Source organism: Rhinopithecus bieti, unplaced genomic scaffold (assembly GCF_001698545.2).
Source record: "Rhinopithecus bieti isolate Rb0 unplaced genomic scaffold, ASM169854v2 scaffold_7901, whole genome shotgun sequence".
Lineage (NCBI taxonomy): Eukaryota > Metazoa > Chordata > Mammalia > Primates > Cercopithecidae > Rhinopithecus > Rhinopithecus bieti.
Genome location: NW_016805596.1, coordinates 274,056 through 281,373, shown reverse-complemented (window position 1 = coordinate 281,373; position 7,318 = coordinate 274,056).

Here is a 7,318-nt window from a genome sequence, read left to right as displayed (position 1 = left end):
AAAAAAAAAAAAAAAAAAAAAAGACTGTCAGCATCTACTTCATCTTCATGCTCTAAGACGATGGTTTCTCTCTTTGTGTGTATTTTATGTTTTTTTAATTTTAATTTTTTTTTTAAAGAGATGGGGTCTCAGCTGGGCACAGTGGCTCACGCCTGTAATCGCAGCATTTGGGAGGCCGAGGCAGGTGGATCATGGGGTCAAGAGATCAAGACCATCTTGGCCAACATGGTGAAACACCGTCTCTACTAAAAATACAAAAAATTCGTCGGACGTGGTGGCGGGCGCCTGTAGTCCCAGCTACTCGGGAGGCTGAGGCTGGAGAATGGCTTGAAACCGGAAGGCGGAGGTTGCAGTGAGCCGAGATTGCACCACTGCACTCCAGCCTGGGCGACAGAGTGAGACTCTGTCTCAAAAAAAAAAAAAAAAAAAAAAAGAGAGATGGGGTCTTGCTCTGTTACCCAGGCTGGAGTGTAGTGGCACAATGATGACTCACTGTAGCTATGATCAAACCATCCTCCATCCTCAGCCTCCCAAGTAGCTGGGACTACAGGCATGCACCACCACACCCGGATAATTTTTCTTTTTTTGTTGTTGTTGTAGAGATGGGATCTTGCTATGTTGCCCAGGCTGGTCTCCAACCCGTGGACTCAAGCCATCCTCTCGTCTTGGCCTTCCAAGTGTTGGGATTATAGGCATGAGCCATCATGCCTGGCTCCATTCCCTCCCCTGCCGCCTTTTATTTTTTCAAGACAGAGTTTTGCTCTTGTTGCCCAGGCTGGAGTGCAGTGGTGCGATCTCGTCTCACTGCAACCTCCGCCTCCCGGGTTCAGTCGATTCTTCTGCCTCAGCCTCCTGAGTAGCTGGGATTACAGGCATGCGCCACCATGCCCAGATAATTTTGTATTTTTAGTAGAGATGGGGTTTCTCCATGTTGGTCAGGCTGGTCTCGAACTCCTGACCTCAGGTGATCAGCCCTGCCTTGGCCTCTGAAAGTGCTGGGATTACAGGTGTGAGCCACTGTGCCTGGCCCCAGCCCCTTTTTAAAATTAAAAGAACGTTTGGTTTTTCACCTCACCATAGATGCTGCATGACTGAAATTGCAGAACCACGGAATGGGCGTGGGTGGGCTTTCACCGGGGCACCCCCTTGTCCTGCAGGATCTGCACCGCCTGGGCGTTTCCCTGGGGGTGGGGAGGCCTCTTGCTGTCCCAGGGTCCCCTGGGGGAAACCCTTGGTGTCCTGGGGAGGCCCCACCAGGTTGATCCTGAGCAGGAGCTCAGGACAAGGAGCACTGCTGAGCGAGTCCGCTGTGGCTGTAGTCACACAACAGTGCGAGCTCTTATCTGTCAAAGGAGGTTAACAGCAGCACCCGCCAGGGTGAGTTCAATCTGTCCATCAGACGCAACAGACCCAGGCCCCGGAGGCTTTTAGGGTCCCATGAAAGTGTCTGTCTTCCTTCCTCCCTCCCTCTCTCCCTCCCTTCCTCCTTTCCTCCCTTTCTTTCATCTTTTCTTTCTTTCTCTTTCTTTCTTTCTTTCCTTTCTTTCCTTTTCTTTCTTTCTTTCTCTCTCTCTTTTTCTTTCTTTCTTTCTTTCTCTCTCTCTTTCTTTTCTTTCTTTCTTTCTCTTTCTTTCTTTCTCTTTCTTTCTTTTTCTTTCTTTCTTTCTTTCTCTTTCTTTTCTTTCTTTCTTTCTTTCTTTCTTTCTTTCTCTCTCTCTCTCTCTCTCTTTCTTTCTTTCTTTCCTTCCTTCCTTTGTCTTTCTTATTTCTTTTTCTTTCTCTCTCTTTCCCTTCTTTTCCTTCCCTCCCTTCCCCTCCCCTGCCCTCCCTCCCTCCCTCCTTCTCTCTCTTTCTTTCTTCCTTTCTTCCTTTGTTACAGAGTCTTGCTCTGTCACCCAGGCTGTAGTGCAATGGCACAATCTTGGCTCACTGCAACCTCTGCCTCCCAGGTTCAAGCAATTCTTCTGCCTGAGCCTCCCAAGTAGCTGGAATTACAGGTTCCCACTACCATGCCTGGCTAATTTTTGTATTTTTACTGGAGATGGGATTTCATCATGTTGGTCAGGCTGGTCTCAAACCCCTGACCTCAGGTGATCCACCTGTCTCGGCCTCTCAAAGTGCTGGGATTAGAGGCATGAGCCACCATACCTGGCAGAAAATGTTTTAATTTCTTTTAAAATCAGGGCCTGGCACGGTGTGGTTCACACCTGTAATCCTAACACTTTGGGAGACCGAGGCAGGAAGATCACTTGAGCTCAGGAGTTCGAGACCACCCTGGGCAATACAGCGAGACCCCGTCTCAAAAACAAACAAAAAAACAAGCCGGGCGTGGTGGCAGGCGCCTGTATTCCAGCTACTGGAGAGGCTCAGAGAGGAGGATGGCTTGAGCCCAGGAGGTTGAAGCTGCAGTAAGCCAAACTTGCACCACTGCACTGCAGGATGGGAGACAGAGTGAGACCCTGTCTCGGGAAGAAAAAAAAATTACATCAGAAGAAAATTGATGAATAATAATTGTTTTCCAATGAACAGTAATAATAATGAATTAAGGCCGGGCACAGTGGCTCACACCTGTAATCCCAACACTTTGGGGACCGAGGCAGGCAGATCATGAGGTCAGGAATTCAAGACCAGCCTGGCCAGCATGGTGAAACCCCGTCTCTACTAAAAATACAAAAATCAGCTGGGCGTGGTGGTGGGCACCTGTAATCCCAGCTACTAGAGAGGTTGAGGCAGAAGAAACCCTTGAACCTGGGAGGGGGGGCTTGCAGTGGGCCGAGATGGAGCCCCTGCACTCCAGCCTGGGCGACAGAGCGAGACTCTGTCTCAAATAATAATAATAATACATTAATAATAATAATTCTAACCTCAAGCATATATATGTTTTTTTCAATAGAGGAAAGGACTCAGGATGGCAAAAGTGCCTTGGCCCCAGAAAGCCCTACACAGCAGTCCTGCCCAGGAAGGAGCAGGTGCTTTCTGGCTGAGACCTCAGCAGAGGCTGGGCCTCTGGGTCTCCCAGCAGGTGGCAGGGGTGTGAGAAGGGGAGGCCCCTTCCCAGAAGCCAGGGACGGCCCCAAGGACTGCCCGGAGGAACCAGGTCATGTGGCCCCCCCCCCCCCAGCCACCCCTGAAGCTTGGTCTCAGCTACCCCCTGAAGCTTGGTCTCAGGTTTTCTATTTGCCTTAGACTCTTGTTGGTTCCCCCAGCTCCTGCTCCATCAGGCCTGGCCTCCTTAACACCCTGGCTGTCTGGGTGGGGGCGTGGCCCCCTCCTAACCTCAGCTACCCACAGGGCAGGGCAGAATGCCAGTCCCCAGCTGGTCCGTGGCCTCTCTGTACCTCATGCATAAGGTCTGAACACTGGGCAGAGACAGACAAGAAATTCACCAGCCACTCCTTATTCCTGTCCTGACCCTGAACCTGACCCTGCCAAGGAGACCTGGGCTGAGAGGGGACACAGAACTGGGCACAGGCGCCTGCAGCTAGGGCTGAGTCAGGGCAGGCCCAGGGGCACGGGAGGAGTCCAGGGGAAGTAGCAAACTGGGGAAGGGGTGGGAAGTGTCTGCCCTGCACCTGGCTGGGCCTGGCAGCAGCGGCTACTTCTCCCTTCCTTCTCTTCCTCCTCCTCCTCTTTTCCTTTTTTTTTTTTTTTTTTTTCCCATTTGAGATGGAGTTTCGCTCTTGTTGCCCAGGCTGGAGTGCAATGGCACGATTTCAGCTCACCGCAGCCTCTGCTTCCCGGGTTCAAGCAAATCTCCTGCCTCAGCCTCCTGAGTAGCTGGGATTACAGGCACCTGTCACCACGCCCGGCTAATTTTGTATTTTTAGTAGAGACAGGGTTTCTCCATGTTGGTCAGGCTGGTCTCGAACTCCTGACCTCAGGTGATTCGCCCGCCTCGGCTTCCCAGAGTGCTGGGATTACAGGCATGAGCCACCGTGCGCGGCCTCTCCTCCTCCTCCTTCTCCTTCTTCCTTCTCCTTCTTCGTTATTATTATTTTGAGACAAGGTCTTGCTCTGTCCCCCAGGATGGAGTGCAGCCATTTCTCACTGCAGCCTCTACCTCCTGGGCTCAAGCAATCCTCCCACCTCAGCCTGCCAAGTAGCTGGGACCACAGGCACATGTCACCACGCCCGGCTAACTTTTATTTTTTGTGTAGAGGGGGGTCTCGCTGTGTTGCCCAGGCTGGTCTCAAACTCATGGCCTCAAGGAATCCTCCTGCTTCAGCCTCCCACAGCGCTGGGATCCCAGGTGGGATCCCCCTGGCCCGGCTGACCCAGAGCTTTATTTTGTCTCAGAAGGCTCCATTCCCCTCCATGTCCAGTCTCTCGATCCCCTCTGCCCACCTCCCTCCAGCCGCGCTGGCCACCTCCTTGCTGCTGCTTGGACACCGTTTTCTCCCTGTGACCTCAGGGTCTGTGCCGAGGAGTCCGTTAGCCAGGAGCCGTTCCTCCCCACTCTCCAGCCTTCACCAGTTTATTGTTTCTTCCCCTTGCGCCTGTTGGGCTTGCCTGACTCTGTGAGGGGAGCCCTGGGCCCAACCTGGCCACCCCACATCTCCAGCAACCAGCTGGGGCCTGGCACACAGTAGGTGCTCCATAAATGCACAGGCTGAGTTGGGGGGTTCCCCATCTTACAGGTGAGGAAACTGAGGCTCCAAAGAGGGAGGCCTGACAGGCGTCTGGGAGCCTGGCCCAGGCGAAGGTATTTCCTCCCGGCCCAGTGCTCTGTGGGGTCCCGGGGCAGCTGGTGGGGCCGCCAAAGGGTGGCCGTGTGTGTGGCGGTGGCAGCTGGGGCTCCGGCCGTGGGGGAGGGTGGGCGGCAGGCAGCAGCTGGTGGCTGGCCCTGGGCCAGCTGGAGCCTGTGCAGAGGGAGGGCGCCGGGTCGGCTCACGCCGCCTCTGGGTCCCCGTCTGAGTCCCCCTCAGCCTCTCTTGGTTGGTCTGCATCTCTGTCTGTGTCTCTCTGTCTTCTTTCTGTGTCCTCTCTCTGTGTCAGCCTCCCTTGTCTCTGTCTCTTTCTCTTCCCCTGTCTCTGTCTCTCTTTTTGTCTCTGTCTCTGTTTCTGTCTCTGTGTATTTCTTTCTATCCCTCTGTCTCTGTCAGTCTGTCTGTGTCTGTCTCTCTCTGTCTCCGTCTCTCTCTCTGTCTCCATCTCTCTCGTCTCTCTGTCTCTGTCTCTTTCTCTATCTCTTTCTGTCTCTGTCTGTCTCTCTGCCTCTCTGTCTCTCTCTTTGTTTCTCTGCCTGTCTCTGTCTCTCTCTGCCTCTCTGTCTCTCTGTATCTCTATCTCTCTATCTCTTTGTCTCTCTGTTTCTCTTTCTCTGTCTCTTTCTCTGCTTCTCTGTCTCTATTTCTGTTCCTATTTCTGTCTTTCTCTTTCTCTGTCTCTCTCTGCCTCTCTGTCTCCCTGTCTCTGTCTCTCTCTCCTTCCCCTTCACACTGGGGCCTCCCCTGACTGGCCTGGACAGGGGCTGGTCACGGTGCTGCGCCCTCTCTTCCAGATCTCCTCCTCCACCCCACTCCCAGCTGCCTGCACCCCTGAGTCAGCCAGCGCCTCTGTGCTGGCATGAAGGTCTCTACCCACCAGGAGGAGCCCATGACCCTCTCACAGGCTGGGAACCCGGTGCGCATCGCTCCCCTGTGAGCCTCCATTTCCCCACATGCAGGGTGTCTGCAGAGCCCTCTCACAGCAACGCTCTGGGGAACCACAGGGCAGAGGTCTCAGCCCCTCGGTGCTCCCAGCCAGATGGGGAAGGAGAATTTTGAAGGAATCACCTTACAGGCATTTGAAACTCTGCAGGCAGAGGCCAGAGGAATCCCGGGTCAGGGAGCAGGCACGGTAAGGGCTCTGAGAGTCCCTCCCCAGGCCGCCCCCAGCCACATTCCCAGGTCACACAGGGAACCTGCCCAGTCGCCCCTGCCCACTGGTCCTGGGGAGGGCAGCTAGAAGGGGCTGTGTGTGCACTAGGAGGCGGGGCTGGGACTCCCCCCAAGGACCCTCCCTTCCGGGATCTACACCCCGATCCCCCCACCAGCACATCCACCCCACCAACCCTCGCAGACAATAGAATTCATCACTGTAGAAACATCCTTTGGGGTTGGGGCTTAATCAGTTCCTGATTTGCATTTTTGCATATTAATGACAACAGAGCTGCTGATTTTGGCACGATTTTAAAGGTACAGTAGCTCTGAAACTACTGAGACGGTAAGGGGGTGAGGACCCGGGCCTTCCTCACCTGGCCTGGGGAGTGCTGGTCCTCAGGTTACAGGTTACAGGGTTTCTACCCCAGGAGCTGCCCCTGCCTCTGGGAGCTGCAGGGACTCTGGGGGATTATGAGGTCCCTGCCTCTGAGGCTCACAGGAATCACAGAGTCTCTGCCACTCTCTCTTTCTTTCCTTTCCTTCCCTTCCCTCCTCTCTCTCTCTCTCTGTCTCTCTCTCTCTCTCTCTCTCTCTCTCTATTTCACTCTTGTTGCCCAGGCTGGAGTGCAATGGCACAATCTCGGCTCACTGCAACCTCTGCCTCCCGGGTTCAAGTGATTCTCCTGCCTCAGCCTCCTGAGTAGCTGGGATTACAGGTGTGTGCCACCATGCCCGGCTAACTTTTTGTATTTTTGGTAGAAACGGGATTTCACCATGTTGGCCAGGCTGGTCTCCAACTCCTGACCTCAGGAGACCCGCCCACCTCAGCCTCCCAAAGTGCTGGGATTACAGGCGTGAGCCACTGTGCCCGGCCCACTCTTTTTCTTTTCTTTTGAGGTAGGATCTTGCTCTATTGCCCAAGCTGGAGTGCAGTGATGCAATCACAGCTCACTGCAGCCTCCACCTCCTGGCTCAATTGATCCTCCCACCTCCACGTGGCTGGGGCCACAGGCGTGTACCACCACACTTGCCTAATTATTTAAAATTTTGAGTTTGGGTGCTGTGGCTCACGCCTGTAATCCCAGCACTTTGGGAGGCCAAGGCTGGTGGATCACTTGAGGTCAGGAGTTGGAGACCAGCCTGGCCAACATAGGGGAACCCCGTCTCTACTAAAAATACAAAAATTAGTTGGGTATGGTGGCAAGTGCCTGTAATCCCAGCTACTCAGGAGACTGAGGCAGGGAGAATCGCTTGAACCCAGGACGCAGAGGTTGCAGTGAGCCAAGATGGCACTACTGCACTCCAGCCTGGACGAGAGTGAAACTCCATCTCAAAAATAAGTAAATAGCCGGGCGCGGTGGCTCAAGCCTGTAATCCCAGCACTTTGGGAGGCCGAGATGGGCAGATCACGAGGTCAGGAGATCGAGACCATCCTGGCTAACACGGTGAAACCCCCG